Source organism: Falco cherrug, chromosome 6, assembly GCF_023634085.1.
Source record: "Falco cherrug isolate bFalChe1 chromosome 6, bFalChe1.pri, whole genome shotgun sequence".
Lineage (NCBI taxonomy): Eukaryota > Metazoa > Chordata > Aves > Falconiformes > Falconidae > Falco > Falco cherrug.
The window spans coordinates 18,404,012-18,426,864 of NC_073702.1; positions in this window are offsets into that span (position 1 = coordinate 18,404,012).

Below are 22,853 nucleotides of genomic sequence, written 5' to 3' on the forward strand. Positions count from 1 at the left end.
CCCATGGGCTAGGGCTCTAGAAGGTAGCAGGGTCCAGGAGAGATGGCTAACATTCAAGCATCACTTCCTTCAAGATCAAGAAAAATGCATCCCTCTGAGTGAGTAATCAAGCAAAGGGGGCAGGAGGCCTGCATGGGTGAGCAAGGAGCTTCTGACAAAACTCAAACAGAACAAGGAAGTTTATGGAATGTGGAAAAAGGGACAGGCCACTTGGGAGGAATATAGAAACACTGTCAGAACATGCAGGGATGCAAGGAGGAAGGGTAAGGTCTAAATCTGATGATGGATGTCAAGGACAACAAGACAGGCTTCTTCAACTACATCAGTAAGTAAAGGAAGACTGGGGAAAATGTGGGCCTGCTGCTGAATGAGGTGGGTGATGAAGGACACAGAAAAGGCAGAGTTACTGCGTGCCTTTTCAGCTTCAGTCTTTACTGCCAAAGCTGGCCCTCAAATTTCCCAGACCCTGGAGGCAAGAGAGGAAGTCTGGAGAAAAGATGACTTTCCCTTGGTTGAGGAGGATCACGTTAAGATATCCATGGGCCCTGATGGGATGCATCCCCAAGTGCTGAGGGAGCTGCCAGATGGTATTGCCAAGCCACTCTCCATCATCTCTGAAAGGTCACAGAGGACAGGAGAGGTGCCTGAGGACTGCAGGAAAGCCAGTGTCACTCCAGTCTTCAAAAAGGGCAAGAAGGAGGATCCAGGAAAATACAGGCCAGTCAGCCTCACCTCCATCCCTGGGAAGATGATGGAACAGCTTTTCCTAGATGTCATCTTGAAGCATGTAGAGGAAAAGGTTCTCAGGAATAGTCAACATGGATTCATCAAGGGGAAATCATGCCTGACCAACATGACAGCCTTCTACAGTGGAAGGACTGGCTGGGTAGATGAGGGGAGGGCAGTGGATGTTGTTGTCCCTTATAGGTAAGCTCAGGAAGTGTGGGTGAGATGAGTGGACAGCGAGGTGCATTGAGAACTGGCAGAACGGCAGAGCTCAGAGGGCTGTGATCAGCAGCACAGACTCTAACTGGAGGCCTGTAGCTCACGGTGTTCCCCAGGGGTCAGTACTGGGTCCAGTCTTGTTCAGTTTACTCATCAATGCCCTGTATGAAGGGAAGAGTGTGTCCTCAGCACGTTTGCTGGTGGTACAGAACTGGGAGCAGTGGCTGAGACCCCAGCAGGCTGCGCTGCCATTCAGCGAGACCTGGACAAGCTGGGGAGCTGGGCGGAGAGGGACCTCATGAAGTTCAACAAAGGCAACTGTAGGGTCCTGCACCTGGGGAGGAATAACCCCACGCACCAGTACAGGCTGGGGCCGGCCTGCTGGAAGGCAGCTCTGCGGAGCAGAACCTGGGAGTTCTGGTGGACAGCAAGGTGGCCGTGAGCCAGCAGTGTGCCCTGGTGGCCAAGAAGGCCAATGGGTCCCTGGGGTACATTGGGAGGACTGTGGCCAGCAGGCGGAGGGAGGTGATCCTCCCCCTTTACTCTGCCCCAGTGAGGCCATATCTGGGGTGCTGTGGCCAGTGCTGGGCTCCTCAGCTCAAGAGAGACTGGGAGCTACTGAGGAAGGTCCAGTGGACGGTTACAAAGATGCTTAGGGGACTGGAGCATCTCTCTTATGAGGAAAGGCTGAGAGAGCTGGGCCTGTTTAGCCTGGAGAAGACAAGACTGAGAGGGGACCTTACCAATGTCTACAAATATCCTAAGGGAAAGTGTCAAAAGGATGGGGCCAGGCTCTTTTCAGTGGTGCCAAGTGACAGGACAAAGGGTAATGGGTGCAGACTGCAATGCAGGAAGTTCCGTCTGCATTTGAGGAGAAACTTCTTTTCTTTGAGGGTGACAGAGCACTGGAACAGGCTGCCCAGAGAGGCTGTGGAGTCTCCTTCTCTGGAGACATTCAAAACCCACCTGGATGTGATCCTGTGTGACCTGCTCTGGGTGAACCTGCTTTAGCAGGGGGTTGGACTAGATAATCTCCAGAGGTCCCTTCCAACCCTGACCATTCTGTAATTCTGTGATCTTCATTTTTACAATCAACAGAGATCTTCCTTAATTGTCATGACTTTTTAAAGATGACAAAGAAAGGCCTGTTGATGAAATTAGCCACTTTCTTCTGTATTACTGGATTCATCCCATCCCACAGAGCTGAATTTGCTTAAGAGTTCCTTAACTGTATCTTCCTTTGCTATGAATAGTGTTCATTCTCATGCCCTCTGCTACTAGATGCAAGAGGTCTAAGAGCAGACCTTACCAGTAAAGACTAAGAGAAAAATGCTATGGAATACTTTCACTGTTTATGCATTCTTTTCCACTAGATGAGCACATTGAGCTGTAAACCCACATTTTTCTTAGGTTTTCTTCTGCTGCTGCTTTACATTAAGAAACTCTTGTACTCATTCATGGACCTCACTAGTTTCAGCTCTAGCTAACCTCTAGTTTTCCTAATGCCACCCCTACATGCTTAGACAATACCTCTGTATTTCACAAAGTAGCCCATCCCCATTTTCACCTTCTCTGTATTTTCTTCTCATTTGGCTCAACATAATGGCAATGACTGGACAACATAAAAATGGTCATAGTCACCTGATGTGAAAGGCTTAATCAGTATGAACACTGCTAGTACAAATGTGTTCATAATTTTTGCAAGAGTTTTTAAGTTAGGTAAGGAATAATCAATTCTTCACAGCTATCATAAAACTTTATTAAATAACCCCTTATATTTTCTCTTTGAATCCTCAGAACTACATTGAAGTCCTTATTTTTCATTTGGGTACAGCTGCTATTGCCAGGTGACCCAGCGGCACCCAGATCTTGGGCTGATAATGATTGAACCATGGCCTACATCTTGCTGAAGGAGCTGAAAAGTAAGCAGGGATCTGTTGGTTACCTCTCCTGTGGGTTCCAGCTGCAGGTCCTGCCACACATACCACAGCTTGCTGTGTCAATATTTATTTCCTGCTGGAACACACTTGGTTTACTTACTTAGAATGGATTTTCCTAGGAAGAGGAGAAGTGCCTTTGATGTTTTCTGAGACAAGTGCCACACACATTATGTTTGGACTGAGTTTTTAGTTAAATGAAATCAGGCAGTGCAGCTAATAAATCACAGCGGTTATAAATCAATGAAAGCCCTTGAAAGTTAGAACAAACCGCCTTGTTCTTATTCCAAAATGCAGAGTTTAGAAGAAAACCACAGTAGCAATAGAAAACATAAAAAAGCAGTTAAAAAACCTGTTCATCTTTGAAGAACTTATTGTGGGAACAGACAAAGAAAAATGTGGGAGGGCAAACAGGACAACAGAGAAGTGCGAAGGAGCCACATGAAATAATTCACACTGCTGGAAATCAAAATCATATCTCCTGATTCCAAATCTTGTATCTTACACACCAGACCTTTGCACCTCAGAACTACAGGACCATGATCAGTGTGGCAACGTGTCTCATTAAAAAAAGAGACATCCACGAGTCAAAGCATTTTAATATATTCTTTATGTCTGAAAGTATATTTTGCCCTTGAAGCAGTGAATCACAGCAGAACTATGACTGTGTGCACTGTTATTTCAGCTGTTAATCAAAGACTCTGTTCCCTGTACTGGATACCTATTGAGGGTTGTAGACAAGGGAGGCTGCTGGAAAGGCTTGAATAGACACTGCTTTTAATCAGCACCTATTAAGGCTTCTCCCAAGCTCAGTTTGGCTCCCCGGAACACGGAGGAGTCACTGAGCTACGTCTGGGTCAGGTGTTCACAGGGGTGAAATGTAGCACATAGTTAAGTGTTGGTACAGAAACCTGCTGTGCTTCAAGGCATGCAGCCAGCTACCACTGCCAACAGCTTACAGCCCCTCCTGGAACCTTCCATCTGAGTGAATAAGTGGTATTTATCATGAAAGTGAGGCTATATCTATACTAATAAATAAGTATTCCAGACACAGTTCTCTAGCAGTTGCATCAATACTACTTAACTCTTTTACTGTTCAAATCAGGGCATCCATGTCCAAACTGTATTTCAGTTCACTAGTATAAGCCTAGGCATAGTCTGAACGTGTACCACTCCTGTCAGTTAGTGGTCCCTGGAAGTTTGATGTGATTCTTAACGGAACCCAAGGAATCATTTGCGTTTGAAGAAAGGCATGTGGCACAGCATCACGTGAATTTTACCTTAAATGTGTAAGTACAACTAGACAGATTGACTACTGTAACTCCAGTAGTTCAGTTATAGAGTAGTCCAGCAACGTTCTTAGAACAAGAGATAGCTTAGGGCCAATTATGAACAATTCCACTTCCTCACAGCCTCAAGGCTTGTTCAAAGCCAGAAACTAGAACTGCAGAAATATGGCAGTGGGTCTAGTTAAGAACAAAGAATTGCCTTTTCTCCCAGCAGTGCCCATAAAATGCTTCTTAACAAATCAGGCAACCTTCTAAATGTCTTTACTTAAAGCTACTTGGTTTTGGATCCTATCCAAGCATTCCAGAAATTTTGCTTTGGTGACAGAAGAGATGGCATGAAGTTTCCTAGGGAGCCACTTGGAACAATTAGTTTGGCAGTAGTTTCAGCTATAAGGAAGGACTACTATAATCTGTGCTATAACCCACATATTTCTTACATTTATATTGCTCCCAGGAAATGCAGGACTGTTATCAAATTTGTTGAAGGATTCCAGTTTACCTTTTACAAAGATGTGAGCTAAATAAACCAGCCATAGAATGTGCTACCTTATCAAGCACTGGCACAGATGGAGATGGTGCTGATTCTCCCAGCATGTACTTCTGAGCTATAAAATTTCAGGTGATAAAATTGCTGGGGAATATCTTAAGGCGGGGTGGGGGTGGGGGTGGGGGAGGGGTGCGAGGAGGGAAAGAGAGAGAAAAAAAAGAAAGCATCAGCAAAGAAAAAGAAATAGCTCAATTTTAGAGTTATTTAACGATGAAAAAAACATTCCCCCCTGCCAATTCTTCATTTCCAGAAAGACAATAGAGTTCTGTTAATAGTCACATCTTCAGCATGAAACATAGCTCTAGGCACTAGAAGGGTATATGTACTAGGTTCAGCACACTGCGATTTACTCCCCCTCACCTCACCTTCCCTAAAGCCACAGCCTGCAGAGCCTGAAAAATGAGCATACTTGCATGAGTGCAAGTGACAGGCTCACATTATCTGGAGTGAATAGGAAAATAAACCCTCTATTTTTCTTTTTATTTTAGGAATGATTATTTATAAAAGAGGCAACAGAAGTTAAAAAAACCCACAACAACCCACAACACAACAGGAAAGGAATCCAAAGTGATTATGTATTAGGCTGACAGCAAAAATTTACAATCCACAGGGTTTCTGTTTTAGGAAATAACATCTCTCCCTGGATTATAGATGTTTAGATACAGTACAAAGATTTAAGGAAGTACCATCAACTCAAGGGAACCTTACAAAGTGTTTCTATTTGAGAAAATGCAAAAGGTTTCCAGCATGCTGATGGAAGGCACATTTCAGACCCAACACTACTCTATTTAATTTGAAAATAAAAGCTATTCTATACATTAGGATACAGGCTCAAAACAGCTAACTGTTGAAAATCAAAGAAAGAGGTCACCTAAACTCTCCATCACAGAACCTATTCAAACTGTCTTCAGTGCCAATGTATGAGTCCAGGCACTGGAACTTGAATGTCCACATTACCAAGTTGTTAAAATTGTGCTTGACCTTGATTTTACTAAATAATTCCTCTGCCAAACAATTCCTGGGAACAGTTCAGGAAGCAGCATAGACAAGAGAATATTCTCAAAAGAGTCTATGAATACAAAGTCCTCCTATCTTGGAGACAGCTTAGTAATACAGACATAGCCAAACCGTGCCAGTTCTCCTCAGGACTGGAAAACGGACCTGGACATTGTTACTTTGCTAACACAGATGTAACCTGACAACATTTTGAGCATACCACTAATGTAGACTTATTTTTAAGTATTCTGTCCAGGAACTGGCCTTATCTTCTATTTGTACTGACATACAGAAAAATTAGCTTTCAGATCCCCTGTGAATATGTAAGCAACATCTGAGAACAGTATTGAAGGTAGCTGATAGTTAAGATGCTAGTATTGGAGGAAAAAAGATCTCCTGATCTCAGGGGATCTAACTTCATCATTAAGCTAATGTCATTTAAGTATGATAAAAAACAACCCTTATAATTTTCCCACCTGCAGCATAATTATATTTCGAAAAGAAGAATCAAGCAGTAGCACATCTGCTAGTATGCGCTAAATAATTTCCTTTCTCCACTGACTGACAATCACACATTTTTACTGAACTGATTTCCTAGACAGCCTAGTGAGAGTTCTGTGGTTTCCATTATTCATTACTCTTTTGAGCTGTTAGTAGACAGGAACTCCCATGACTGTCTCCGTTTTGAGAAGAGATGAGTGATAAAAATGAGATTCCTTTTTGTCCCACACACAAAGCCTGTTTTCCCTTAGCATAAAAGGAACAGGACCTTGCTTTTAGTTTCCTCCAGTCATCTTCTCAGTCAGGTTTGCACCCACAGAGCTCCCTTCTTAGAACTAGGTGCACAACTGCTTTTCATCCTCTCGTTTTCTCCTTATGGGTATACATTCTTCCAAACAATCTGCATGTTTCTTCAGTTTCAACCAGTCAAAAGGAAACCTCTTACAAAGTGTACCTCACCTCTGCCCTGGCTCTGATATTTGGCTAAGTTCTTTAGGAGTTGCCTTTAATTTTTATAGCTGTCAGTCTGTGAAAGAGTTGTATTTGTTGCATGTATTTAAGATAGAAGAAGGCTGAACTAGACATTATTTTGTTTAAACTGAGTTTGCTATTGTCTGTTGACCAAAAACCCATTCACAGCAAACGATAACACCTTCTAGTACAAGAAATATCTATGTGCCTCTCATTATTTCCTATAATTAATTGTCATGCAAAAAAAACCAACATTGCAAGTTTGATGATAGTTAAATTCAATCAATTTTTCACTGTCTAATCATTATAAATTCTTCTGAGGAGTGTTCTTCTGGTGGATCCACAACTACCACTTTTAAAGGATCTGATGATGACCCAACTCTAGACAGCTTGAATTATACACTCAGTAACTCAACAAGTGACATCAACTAAAAAGTCATCTGCTAAACTGGACTTCTCCCTGGGAGCCTAAGACATTAAGAGTAGGTCTAATTGTGTAATTCACATGGTAGCCACATCAGCTCTGAACTAGCTTCACAAGCATTCAGCAGGCAAACCCTGGGAAACCTGTCTGTCCCTGAAGGCCATGTAGGCATCTGTCAGTGAGAAAGTAAGAATAAGAACAATGTCTGCAGCATGCACGGGGACTAGGAAGAGTTCACTGTCATGAAACTCCCCTGATTTGTGTCTGCCTTAGGAGTTAATGGTAACAGCATTCCCAGTAATCAGAAATTGAATGCAATATGAAAACTGGTTCATTGCTTACATGGTCTCAGCTTTGTAAGGATTAGCAAGAGGTCCTCTGGACAAGTAAGTCAACAAGTCCTTTGGCTCCATACCAAATGCAGGATACCCACAGAATGGTATTAGGTGTGTGGCAGAATTATTTAACTTATATGGATCTGAAGATGGAATGCAGATGCTGGATCCTGTTTAATAGATGGTCTCCTCTTGGCATACGCTTTATTATCTATGGAATAATGGTCACATTTATCCAAAATTATTTAGATGCTGAACTGAGACATCCAAGTCAGGATCATCATCCTCCTAGGCTCAGAATGCAGAGAGAGAGCAAGGCAGAAAAGTCTCCAGAGAACCGAAATCTTAGACATGGTTGTTTGGAGGCTTCTCTGACCACAAAAAGAGCTCAGACAACCTATGTTTTGAACTTAAGGGCCTTTGTTAGTTGCTCTAAAGTAGGCAGAAAGAAGGTTTTACCGTAGCTTAAGGCTTGAATGGGTGCCCAGTAAACATAAAGGGTTGTTGTGTGCCTGGCATATTGAACTTCTTGAACAGCAATCACTAGATCACAACCCAAACTCAACATACATAACTCAAATCTTTCTCAAAAATAAAGGTGGAACTTTCTAGTGCTGCTAAGCCAATTCTCTGTTAAGGAAAGTTTACTAACATAGTGGATTTCCTATTAAAGTACAGAAAAGAATGTCCCTCTAAATCCACTTTAGAAATTTCTGGTTTTCTGTTCTGTGCATGACAGATGTATTCTCTTCAGTTTAATTCACAGATATCAATGCAAGATTTTCCTTTTTTTCCTGTTAATTCTTCATCCCTATGTTTAAAAGATTTACCTGTTATGTAAGTCTGGTTTTGCATTTTGTAAAATTTGGATCTTTGCTTTAAAGAGCTACAAGCTGCACCTTAAATGTAACTGAATGCAAATTTAATCTCCGGAATTGGGTCTAATTTTACTTTTATATTTTCAAACTGAGATGCTTTTTTGTAAATGTGCATGAAGTCTGCTACTTCAGACAATTTTAATTATCCTACAAGACAAAATGCTATAGAAGATAAATGTATCTTATAATTCATATACTGACTTAATAGACTGTGATTATTTTATATGTATTAATTCTTTAAAATGTAAAATAATGTATAAAGCATATTCCTAGTCTGTAACTTGTTCCTTGACTTTATGTTGCTAGTACCTGGAGGTTAAATATTGTTCTGATAGATTATAAGATGTTGTATGTTATTTCCTGATTAGTTTACTGCTGTTTTTAATAATGAGATAATAATTTGCAAACTGTTCTTCTCAATATTTTTTCTAGGTTTTATTTAACAAATATTTCAGACAACATATTTAATTGCAAGAAAAGAAATGGCAGCTGAGCAACACCACGTGCAGAATTACTCAGGTCAAATACATAAGAGAAGTGCATATCCACATGTCTGAGAGGTTTTCATGATGTATTTTGTTAGCTGTAGTCAACTTGTACTACCCCTGATATGTGAGATAAGCAGGTGGAGGAAAAGGTCAATAATTTTAATGCTTTGCACAAATTTAAACATATCCATGGCTGATAATGCATTTAAAAAGATATGTAATCTGCCTGTTCACTGAAAGTAAAGCACTATTTACAATGAAAACCTCTTGCTTAAAAAAAAAAAATGAAGTGCAAGGAAATAAAAACAAAATAGTTTCAAAATGAACAGTTGGGAAATTATTAGAAATATGTCTAATATGCCTGAAAACCTTTGATTATTTTTATTCTTTAGATTTCTGCTTGGCTTATCAGCAGAGGCGATGCTTTGTGCCTAGCCATACAAATTCTCAAATCAAGAAACAGCTGCTGTTCAAATGACATAGAGGAGGGAAAAGAATCAGTTCTGTGTCAACTGCAATATTTTGGAATGTACTTCCTCAAAGTGTGTCATTAGCACAGTGAGTTAAAGGTGACACTGAGAGGTAGCTGGCAGGGAATTATACCAATAATGTAAAAAAACCCCCAACAAACAACCCTATAAAACTATATATATATATTCGTATATATGTATATATTTACCTCCTTTGGTGTTTTCAGAAGCATGTTATATAATACAAAGCTAGTAAATATCTGAACTTCATTAAAAACTAACCAATGTTTTCTGACATATATCATGCTACTTGAATCTTTTAAATTGGCAAAATGGCTAAATGTAGGTCTAATGAAACCAAAAGAGAAAGTTTAACACTTTATTTCTATTTTCCTGGCCTTTTTTCATATTTAAAATGTATTTTTATGCAAGCACTTCTTATTTTATTCATTTGCAGCTTGGCAAATCTTGTCTACATTAGTAATACATCAGCCCTCCTTAGGGTAAAATCTATTTCTGTGGTTTGAAATAGCTCTCCAGTGTGTAGAACTTGGACCTTGTGCTTGTATTCTATGGTATAATACCTTAAAGAGCACAGATGTGGAACCTGACTCATAAAATAAAAGCAAGAATCAAATTCTCTTTTCCTTTACATCCAGACATCCCAGGAAAGCCAACAGAATTAATTACATGAGTGAAAGCAAATTTTATCAGTAGCATATTGTTTTAGGATGGCATTCTGACCTTGCTGGTCCCTCCTCCGATACAGCTAACACTGATAGATATCTAATTTGATCGACAGAGGCTCATGTATCCTGTGACATTCCAGAGCTGATTCCTGCAGCCAGCATACTACTGGGTCGCCTGTGATAAAGTGAGAAGACAAGAATGGCAATAAATACTACGCAATTACAGCACATTACCGCAGCAAGATGCAGACACCACAGTGCCTAGGAAGGAGGTTCTGATCTCACTGCACATGAGTAGACATTAGTGCAACATACTATAGGCTTTCTCATACAACTTGAACACAGCTACCATCAAGGATTGCTATGTGCCCACTCTCACACGAGCACAGCTGTATGTATGGCTGCTGTTAGTAAGCATTCTTGTTGTGGACAGGGATTTTGACAGTCAGTTGCTTACATTAATATCATTACATTATGGACCTGTGGCTAAATGCCACACCTAGGGTACACAGTACAGTAGAAGAAAACAATGCTGAGGCAAGCTAAATGTCCATCAGGTGTGGTAGTCTTCCTCAGCTGCTGGCAGCAGGTGCCCAGGAAGAACATAAGAATACAACAAGCGTATCATGATACTTCTCACAAATAATCTCCCAGCTTGTAGTGATGCTTGAGCTAGAATATTTTTATTCAATAGCACACTGGGTTTTGTTCCATAATTTTGTCATTTAATCCTATGTGTATTTTCAACATGCATTGCCTGCTCCAAGAAGGATTTCCAAAATTTGTCTGCTTATTTTGTGAAATTATGCTGCCTTCTGTTTGTTTTAGGTTTGCCATGAGGACAGTTAATGAACAAAACACTGGTTTTAATTCAGCAATTGCCACTTGGCCACAATAATAACCTGAAAGACAAAATTTGTGCTTTGTGGCTCACTGAGTAATGACATCATGGCATAACTGTGTTTATGTTCGTATGACTTACTAATACATATGAAAATAAATCAGGTTGATTTCAGCAGTTACCATATTTAGTATAAAAAAGGGAATACACTTCTAACTAGAAGAGTTCTTCCAGACCAGAAAAATGGATTACATTTAGTGGCATTCCTTAGCCCCTAAAAGATTCAAATGAACCTGAATTACAAAACTAGGAAAAATAAGTATTCTAGCTAGAAAACCATCTTGATTTAACAAGGCATACATCCAAACCATACAAACTCATCAGTGTAAAAAAAAAGAGTAATCCCTTTGACCAGAGGTTCTTACTTTACCTCTGAGAGGAATGGTAGAATGGTATTCTTCCATATAACTACAGAAATTTTGAAGCTACTCTGAGAACAATTGTGTGTAAGTGCCCTATTTATATCCTGTTTATGGCTATCAGATGTCCACATGTGTGCACAGAGCTGTAGGTGGTCATAGAGAAGCCGTGTCTATGAAAGTTCCTGTCGGTATTTCCTTATAGAAAGGCTGCCGGTACTTCCTTAGAGAAGAAATACAGTATGTCTGCCAAATATATTACAGTCTTTCTGTCAATAATAGATATTACTAAAGGATGACATTAGATAAACCTTAAGAATTTGTGGAAAAGTATTATCTGGATATTTTCAACCGATTTCTTTAATACTTGTCTCATATGTCCTTAATGAAATAAATTACTGGTGTTAACATCATAAAAACAGGAATAAGAAATACCCAAGAAATAGCCCGTTACATTGAACAGTGATCTGTAATATATGAAAACAGGATGTCTGTAAATAATGCTTTTTCCTAAAGAAATGAAAAAGCTGCCATTTTGGGTATTTGCTATACTAGCCTTTATTTTTAAAAAGTCTGTTATTTTACAAAATGAAGGGATGGAAGATTAGCACAAATGGCATATGCAGGAGATAAAAATGGAAATTTGACTAGCAGATAATTTCATAGAAAACTCTTAACTTTGTTTAAACTAGACTACTTGTAGCAGGCTTTTTCCCTGCATTAACAAGAAAGCTTGGCTAGAGAAGAAGAGCATTTAGGGGTCCATTGAACCTTGACTATTCAATGCTGGCATGATGTTAGACACAAATCATTACAGTTCAGCACATCCTTAAACTATCATTATTGCCAGGGACCTGCTTTGAATTATGCTGTGAAGCACATAATACGGTCAGCTATCATTAGATAAAAAGAGCTTGATACAGTAACTGCCTCAAAGTCCCTTTCAGACATCTAAGGGTTGCCAAACTAGGCTGAAATGAATGGTTTGAGGGATTATAGGAGTTCCTGACAAGTTTAAATTTTGAACAGAGACAGAAATGTGTTCAATATCTGAAAACATTTATATTACTCATTTTCCTTGTCTGAATATATTTGCTAGTTCTGGATTTTTTACTGTGTATCCTGATCAGCTCACAGTGAACATTTGATGCTTGCTATTTCAAAATAAAATTCTTTGTTTAACACTACAAATGACATTTTATATCCTTGATGTGCAACTTTTATGTGGAATGTAGACATCTATTCTCAAAAAAGCAACCTAGAAATCTCACAGTTCAAAGCTTCCCAACTTCAGTAGGCATGTTCCCAGTCAGTCAGACAGTTTCCTACAGGATCCAAATCAGGCACCACATGTGCTCAGAAATATGGTGGGATGGAAAGCTAGTTATTCATCTCTTTAACCCCTTCTGTGACCTAGTTGAAAAGTGTTCAGAAAAAGGCATAATAGCTCTAAGAACCTGACATAAACTCTAAAATATTGAAAAACTAACCAAAAAACTCAGAATGTTTTAGAAAGTGTTTTATGACTTAAAAAAAATACAGCATAATGGGCTCTAAACTGTTGGCCTGGAGGACACTAATCATAGCCAGCATGTTTTTAAGCTTTGAAATATTGTTTAGCCATGCCCATTTAAAAGATTCTTTTTTACTTCTTTGCGCCTGAGATTACATCTATCTTCACTGTGGTCACACTACCTCCTTTCTCTACTGAGCAGTTTTTGTTTTGTAAGCGTTTTGTGCTTATTGATTTATTGCTTCATACACCTTAATTAGCCACACTAGCCTTACTTGCCACCTTTCTTCTTAAACCCTTGTTGAGATCAATTTCAATTAAAGATGGGCTCATGACATAGAATTCTAATTAGGATCTTGATTAGGCAAAGCTTAGATTGTTTGTATTCAGGTTTTTGGCTTAGGGACTTGCTTAACTGAACTATATCCACTGAAGTCTGTCTTTCCTTTAAACAATGTTCTAAAAACCTGACATTAAACAAATGGGCCTTATACTATGGTCGTGCAGGATAAATCCCAGAATGAAGGATTTACTAAAAATCGTAACTATCAAAGTACCAATTTCACTTGCCACTTCCTTCAGGGCTGAGAGATTACAGAATGCAATGCTCTTGTGTTTTTTCCTTAAATGCGGTATTTCTGTTTCTGTTCACAGTAACAGTCCAGCACTTTAAGAAAAGTGTTGCTGAAAAAAACCCCATAATATTCATTTGTTTTGGCATCATATGTAAATTATCTTCCTCACCCTTGGTGTAGGACCGGTTCTACTTCTTTCCTGTTTCATTTGGGTTTTATGGCTTTTGAATTAATATTTTGTGGTTCATTGCAGTTTGCAAGATGTAGCTCAGCTTTTGTCATTACACTGTATTTTCTCCTTGGCTCTTTTAGGTTTTTATTTATTTCTAATATTCTGTATGAAATAGCCTTTCTTTTGTGGAGACATGGAGCCTTGGTGTGTTTATGTCTTGATGTGAGCTGCAAGCATCATAAAGTTTTATATTCAGCTTAAAAGAAATTCCACATGCCATGTTACAGCTAAGCCTCTGAGCAACCTGACCCCAGCTGGCTTCAGCAAGTCTTCTAACAACAAGAAAATGATAATCTTTTTTTTCTAATCATGTCATTTTACAGATCCAGTTTAGAGCAGAGTAAATTACCAGCTTAAAAGGCAAAAGTAATGGTATCTCCGACTTCCATGAGGAGGTGAAGAGGCCAGGGATAGGAAGCTATGACTGATGGTAATCAAAGGAAGGATGGAACTTAAAGCACTTTGTCAATTCTTAAAGGTTCATAACACGGACTTAAACTCTTTGCTACAGATTCTTTCTTGGGAAAAAAAAAAAGCTTTAGCTTTAGCCTTCTGTTTATTTATTTTCTATTCAATTGGATCAGTTTGTGATTACTCAGTTTAAGTCTGGTGTGTATCACCAGATCGTCACTGATTTCTAGAGCTATGTCTGAAAGAGGATCTGTTCTCATGAGTACATTGTCACATGGTGAGTAACTGATGTTCTCCACATTCTTCAAAGTAGAAAGTTTTATAAAGTGTACAAATGCTACAGGAATTCTCTCTTTAACAAGACTGCAGAGGTTTTATGCTCACTTGAAACTGATCATATAATAGACCTCAAGCATTCTCCTGTAAAATATGCTTTTCTTTTCCAGACTGATTTTAATTCAAAGAGATTCTGCTTTCTACATGTCATTAATTTTATTCCTTTACAGTTCATCACATTACTAATGCACAGATTTAAACTATCTTTGCTTTTATCTTATTTTTTTCCAAAATGGTACTTTGCAACACACTTTATCAATGTGTACATAGGAAGACACAAGACTTCACTGCGATAGTGTTTGGTGGATTGCTTCAGGGTGTTCCTAGTATGTATTTACATTCCTTGCTAACATTTTAATCCCTCCAGCATTTCCCTGACACAAACTGCAAAGAGCAAAGAAAGTTTCCAGCTGATTAGGAGTTTGGCTTCCCATATCTTTGATACATCTTTGATTTAGGGGAAAGGCACTAGCAATGGTTGCAGGAAATAATGAAGCAAGACTAAGGCTGGACATTGAAGTTTTGAGGACTAGCTTATATTCGAGTACTGAGTGTAACTTTCAGCATTACATAACCTTGCTCCAACTAGATGCCTCAGTGGGTAATACTGCTTTATTTCTGTTTTTTAACTATTTTTTATTGAAAAAGGATGACATATAGCTGAATTTTGTTTAGTGATTAAGTACAGTGAATATATGTATGTACATATCCACAAGGCACATACTCAATTTTGTTCTTCCTTAATGCCTGTGGTGGTATCCCCAGGAGCGGTTCGCAGACTCTCAGCTCCTGTACATTGCATGGGAAGTGCCATGAAGTGTTATGTGTCTAAGAGTCAGATTCACAAGCTGAGCAGAGGTAATGCATAAGCTACACAACAAAAAATGTTGAGATGTTGTCATGGTTTAATCCTAGCTGGCAAATTAACACCACACATCCGCTTGCTCACTCCCCTGCTCCCCATGGGATGAGGGAGAGAATCGGAAGAGTAAAAGTGAGAAAAATCTGTGAATTGCGATAAAGACTGTTTAATAGGTAAAGCAAAAGCTGCATGTGCAAGCAAAGCAAAACAAAGAAATCATTCACTACTTCCCGTTGGCAGGCAGATGTTCAGCCATCTCCAGGAAAGCAGGGCTCCATCACATGCAGTGGTTACCGGGGAAGACAAACATCATAACTCTGGACATCCCCCCCTTCCTTCTTCCCCCAGCTTTATATGCTAAGCACAAAGTCATATGGTATGAGATATCCCTTTGGTCAGCTGGGGTCAGCTGTCCCACCTGTGTCCTCCACCAGCCGCTTGTGCACTCCCAGTGTCCTCGCTGGTGGGGTGTGTGAGGAGCAGAAAAGATCCTAACTCTGGGTAAGCCCTGCTCAGCTATAACTAAAACATCCCTTTGTTTTCAACCCTGTTTCCAGTACAAATCCAAAACACAGCCCCATAGTATCTACTGTGAAGAAAATGAACTGTATCCCAGCAACTACAGCAATAACAGATGAGCTTCTGAAATTTGTTTCCCCTTGGGGTCATTTACTTCCCTGGAGCTCTGAGGTACATGTTTAAGTGAAACAGAAATTTACAGATCAATTCTTGTCCTGATTCCAGCTGCCTTTAAGTAAAGAAAAACTCCTTCTTTGAAAAGGAGGTGAGAGTAGAGCCAACCTTATTAAATAATGGTCTCAATAATTATTTAATGGTAAACTTGCACTGTAGGCCTCCTTCTGTCTGAAGAGGTTTCCATCGGTATTTCTTAATTCCCAGGAGAGAGACATGATCAGTAGGCTAATAAACTTGACAGATTACGAGACCATCCCTGTTGATGTTGCTGTCCCATGAGGCTAAAGGAAGACAGCAAGATTCTTCAGATGGAGGAAGAAAGGAGAAACCTCTCATTGCAGGCCTTGCTGGCAGGATTGTTTGTGCATTTTATATTGAAGAATCTCTAGAAAAATTACGATAACAGGACAAGAGCTCAGATTCCTACATAACTTCCAGCTAACTGATGTGTTACACCATCAGGTTCCTTCTTTTGGTACCCATTCTAGCAGCAATGCTCTTGGCTGCTTGTTAACCCAATTTCAATAGGGTGTAGGCAGAAACTTATTTAGGAATTACCTGGGAGTGGATTTGTGTTCAAATATGTATATCTGAAGTTCCTTGGGACACACAAACGGGAAGCAAGGTTCTCACTTCAAAGGTATTTCAGTCACCAAGCAATTGGATCAGTGGGATCTACCTCTACTCTTCTACTACCTTACAAAAAAGTGAGCAATCACCTTCAGCTAGAGAATTAGTGTTCTGATCCTCATTTATCTCTTTCCATTGCCTTTGTAAAGATTTATAATGTTAAATTTAGAAGCTCTGAATCATCCTGCTGTGGAATCTGGGAAAGACATTCTGAACATGGTCGTAAGTCCTTTATTTGCACTGTGTTCTAAGACTTGTAACACATTAAATGTGTTTTGCTTACTTTTAGGTGGATTTAAGAGGCTAAAGCAACACATATTGTATGATAAACACTGGGAAAGTAGTTTTGCATCAACCCTGACAAAAATGTAGTCTTTTGAAAAGATTTATTTATTGATTCAATTGATCATCCTTGATTTTCATAGATAATAGTTCATTGTTAATATCAAGAATGCAGACACTTGCATTCCTTTTATTAAAAAAAAGTGTAAAAGCATAACTAGGTAAAACTTAGTTTAGCAGTTACTGATTATAATTTATGGCTAATAGATAAGCATTTTACACACTCTGAGCAGTAACTGTACTATTCCAAATGTTCATATTCCCCAACCAAGTGCAATCTGTTTTTTAAATTGTGGACTACACAATCACTTACTGAACTAATCCCAGCTCTAGAAACTCTGGAGGAGCAGCAGGGATGGGCAGAAAATTATTATAGGAATTATAAAAATAATCTCATGAAAACATTCATATTTATTCTCACATGTATTCCGCAGACAGCTTATGTGTCTGTTTGAGCAAGTGTTAGCTGTAGCAGCATGTTCTCATGTACAACGTTTAGCCATGTGTCTGCAGGGCTGCCATCTTACCCTGAAGATCTGCTTATGGATTCCAGCAGCACAGGAAATTATTCATCCCACAATCTGTTTTACAGCTGGTTGAACCCTCATTGTCACTACTGTCAGCTGTCATCAGAGCTGGATAAATTCTTCAAATGAATGTCTGCTAAAAAAAGCCCAACTTTTCCAACATAAGTAGCCCAAATTTATAAAACAATTACAATGGAACCTCTTACATATCTATGGGAGATACGATTTTTCAAACTACCAAGATTTATTACACTCTTTGAAAGTCTGGCATAAATAGTTACAGATTGCCTTTAGAAAACAACATTTTTGTGATCTGTGGCTGTTCATATGCACAGCAGAGCTCATGGTCACATACATGAATTGTAAAACCTCCCATTTGAGCACAGCTGAAAAACCTACATATATTCATCCATTTTTTATTGTATATTTATTCTTAAAATAATAGCCATTCTTTAGATAGCTAACAGTACCTATTTGTGAACCTATTAAATTTATAGGCTTACCATCGGTTCTTGGAACAGAAAGTGTTTTCTGAATATATAGTTTTAACAGTTGAGATCTATTTTTCAGTTGATTTCAATGTCTACTGTTTAAAATACTACATCAGGCTGATTTGTGTGATGCAACTATAAGCTGCATTTATTTTAACAGTTTTCAATCAATTGGTGAACTTCCAAAACTTTTCCAGGGAGATGGATATTTTCCAGCATAGATAATTTTGGCTTGTAATTGCCATTCCTGCAGACTGTTTGGGATTGAACTGTGAGTCCCTACAAACCTGTGGGAGTTAGTGTCATGCTAAACTGGAATAGATTGAGGTGCTTTGACAATGAGGATCAAAATTCAAAATAATTAAAACAAAATAAAGAAATAATTGTAAATAAACAGGATGTGATTCAGTGAAACCAAATGTCTTACAGAAAGAGCAACAAACAGCACACTGACTAGGCCTTGGTTCTTCAAAAAAGGGCCTAAAATTTACGAAGAAAGAAAATTAAAAGAATATCCACCCTTACTGTGAGAAAAGGCATAATTTAAGCCTAGCTCTAAAAACACAACTGATATACAAAATAATCCACCAGTTCCATTCATTATTAGAAAGATGCCAGCTGGAGAAGTGCACCTAGTCCTTGAGCATCACAGTTCAAGGAACCATGGATCAATTTGGTAAGAGTCAAAGAAGAACCACAACATAATTAAAAGGTCTAGAAAATGTGACCTCTAAAGGAAGACTGAATAAATTGTTTTGGCCAAAGAAAAGCAGATTAGAGGAGGCTTTATAACAACATTAAACTACACAAAAAGCTACTGAGAAGAAAAGAAGAGAAACATCTATTCTTCTTACTTAGGATAGAATGAGAAACAATGGCTTTAAGCTACAGCATGGAAAACTTAGATACTAGGAAAATGTTCTTACAATAAGGCTAGAGAAGCATTGAAATAGATATTTTAATAGGTTATGAAATCTTCATCTCTGAATGCTTATAAAACCAAATTAGATTAATAATCTTATCTGAGTAGTGTGAGAGATAACTGATCATGAGTAATATTGGACTAGACAGCCTCTGAGGATGCCTTACATCCTGATTTTATGTTCTTCTCTGTACACAAAATTTATCAGAAGTATGTAATTAAAATCTGAACAATAAAGCATCTCATCTGATAACAAAACTTGTTCAGTGGAGGGACACTTGCATGACATTTGCTTATGCTCTCACTTAACAAACTGCTACTCTAAATCCACAGCAACTGAGGTCACACTTGGGATCACAGTCCATGTAAATGCCATTCTGGGAGACCTTGTTTAATTTGACTGAGCAACAATCAATTCCCTCTCATCCAGTGATATAATAAAAAATATGAGGGAATGAAAATAAGTGCAATATGGTATTTTCACCAATTTGTTGACTGACTAACAATAAGATGTTCATTTCCATTGCATGAAGTTCAAAAATCCAATATAACATAACTGACAAAACTGCAGAGAGCACACAACTTTTTCCATGTATCTTTCTCTCTCCGTCATCTTGTGACAAAGTTATCATCAAGACCAGCTTTAGACCTGATATTTCAACAAAGGCATGTTCATATTTACATTTTCTATGTACTGTACTTATTCAAGGCTTCCCTAGAATAATAAAGACCCATACTACTCCTTGACAAGCTAGCCATATTGTCTCTTGGTAGGTAAGCACAGTTTGGTAGACTAATGTGAAAATACACTGAAGAAAATGTATACTGTGGAGGTGTAAACATGCATTCTTGTGATGAGTCGAAGAGTAAATGTATATCCTTATGAGAGACACCCTGAACACTGGCAACATCAGCTCATATTCTAGGGTACAGAAAGGAATTTGTGGATGCTGTATTTGGAAGCCTTTGGGACCCTTGTTAGCTTTCAGAACATCTTCCACCTCCCACCCCCTACCCCTCAAGCTCATCATTGGCACAGGAAAGTTTTATAAAGCACATTAGCTGTGTTACAATGACCAAAATACTGGTTCCACAATACTGATCAATTAGTACACCTCAGTATTCCTAGACTGTTGTGGAACAGCTCTGTCTTTCAGTGACAGGACTGGTCAAATACTTCCGGTCAAAACTTGTTCTCCAATTTAAATTAAGAATTAGAACAATATTTCCAAATTAGATGAGAATTCCATATGCACAAGCAATATAAATTGCCTCTCTTTTGTTGCATCCACCAGTGTTTAAACCAGTTTGCCCATATTAATCTGGAGAATTTTAACGATGATGTCTACATCCCCATTTAAAATACCCTGGTAAGGGATTTTCTTCCTCCACAAAGGAAAGTATAACCTTTTAAAACTCCTGACAAAATATTGAGGTGCCCTTGCATTGGTTGTTTCACTAGGACTACAAATGTTATGGCAGAGAACTGGGAATGCAGTCAGACTTAGGACCCTATAGGAAGTATTTCTGTCCTCGTGGGTTCCAGGGCACTGGAACTTTGCACCACACAGGTACTTAGTGGACTTCAATGTCTCTTACACTGGGAACCAGTAGTGTCATATCCTCACTTTTGCAGTGGCAAAAGACAAAGATGTTTGGGAAAATGGGATATCAGGGAAAGATGAGTTCGATAAAGACAGAAGATGATACATTGAAGTCAATGGTACAAAAGTGGACAAGAAGGTATGAGCTGTGTCAAGGTACCTCCTCTATACAGGCTTCAAAATTAATTCCATGCTGAAGCAAATGCAAATTCTACTTGAATTAAAACCTTAAACTGAGCATATTTAAGCATTGCATATGCATTTAGCATATTAAATTTGCGTGATTTTCCCCTGATGTTAGAAAAAGGAGGCTCCACCTTTTCCCAAGTAAGGGTGAACAAAACACATCTTTTGAAAGAAGGAAGAGGGTCGCACCCCAGGTTTTCTCCCAAGAGCAGGAACTTAGTTTGGAAAAGACTTGGATCTCTTATTTGGGCTTGGATCTGCAAGAGGTAGCTGTACTACCACTCTATGAGCCAATAAAGTGGATTGACTGTAGTCACCAGTTGGAGTGTGACACATGCAGTCGACCCCTTAAGCAAACCAGCAGTAATTTGGTACAGGGTCCACAGGAGGTAAAGGCCTGAACCACAGCCAGGCTAAGAACTCCTCTAGGAAACCCACAAAGGAGCAGTTGACCCAGTGAGCACCGGTGCATACAAGCTTGGAACACTGATCATATGGTTGGTTAATGCACGAATAGAGGGTGGCTTTTCCAAAACTCATTTATCAAGGAACAAAGAAAGTCATGGGTACAAAAAGTCTCATGCATACCTTTCCCACTGTATGCAATTTGACTATGAGACAACCACTTTATTCCATAAATATGACAGCTTAAGTGAGCCTTCTTTGAGCTCCTCCTGCTAGGCAGCATGGCGGTGATCTCCCTTGAGCTGGGACACTTCTCAAGTGTTCTCAAGGTTGATCCTTAAGGCAGAGAGACCTTTTACAAATGGCAGATCTTTGGATGAGTACAATTTGAGCTCCTCCTGAATTGCAGCTGGCCAGCACTCCAGGCCAGGCGACTCCCTCCTTGAGCACAGATGCCTCTCAAGGTTTGAGATCTTTCCTTACCCAAGATGGAAAAACACCTTACCTGCAACAGATCCTCAGTAAGTGAATGATAGCATGTTGAATGAATATGAATGAAATTGATACTCAATATTAATTATCATAAAATTAATATAGATAATTCCAGTCATAATCCATTGCTGATGTCTGAGGCTGACCTAGCCGCACCTAGGCTCCATCAGGAGTTTAGAAAGCAAGGGATCCACTTTGCACCTCATGACTTAACAGGAGGGTCTCCCTTACCCTTTTGTGCCTTCAGTCTCTGTGTAAATCATGCTAGCTCAATTCTAACTCCATTTTCCTTTGTATGTTTCATCCATGTAGCAAGTAATAGAGTGAACCTTGCCATCAAACTTTAAGTTGCACTTTTTCCTCATATTAAAACCGCTTTTGCTAATACCTTTTAATGTGATAATCATCAAACGCAGGAACAGGTTGCCCAGAGAGGTCTCCATTCTTAGAGACATTAAAAGCCTGATTGGACATGTTCCTGGGTGACCTGCTCTAGCTGACCCTGCTTTGGGCACAGGGTGGGACTAGATGAATTCCAGAGGTCCATCCCAACCTCAGCAGTAGTGTGATTCTGTGCTGCTGTGAATTACACTCCTTGCCCCAAGGGTAATGGATGCAACTTATGCCTTCATTGTCCAGAATTGTCCTTGCAGTTATGACAACATGGCAGGATGCCTGTCACAGCACTCCCCAAACTAGCCAGCTGCAACAAGGTCTTTTACCATCTCATACCAGCACGCTCTTCATACAGTCCCTCTGCTGCCTTCTCCTCATCTCATCCAGGGCACACTCTCTCTCGTCTCTAGCTTCTTCCTCCCTCCACTTCTTCCTCAGCAGCTCCCTCTTCATTGGCTCTCAACCACTTCACTTAACCAGCCACACCTGCACCTTATCTACATCGGCCAACCCACGGCCCCTGAAGCCAGCCCACAGCTGTATATTATCAGTGCTAATTAACCCAGCTTCATTCCTCTACAACTGCCCATCCAAATTTTCCTCTATTTCTTTGGCTATGCAATTTAAAATGTGATGACTCTTCAGTGAAAAAATGGAAAATCAAGGGTTATTTTCCTATGGAGCTTATAATCTGTGAAGAACCTACTTCAGCTCTCGTGACTGCAAGGCATGAGTGGCTGATCTTGCCCCATATTCACAGGTGACTTCCATACAAGACATACTGACTGTTAAGTGTTTTGTCTGAGTATGGACTGCTATTAAACTGGGAGAATATGACACCGCATATTTTCTTTTGTGTGTGTATAAGGTTTGCGTGGGAAGGTTTTGGTAGGGGGGTGGTGGCAAGGGGTGGGCCACCAGAGGTGGCTTCCATGAGAAGCTGCAAGAAGCTTCCCCTGTGTCAAATAAAGCCAATGCCAGCTGACTCCAAGATGGACCTGCC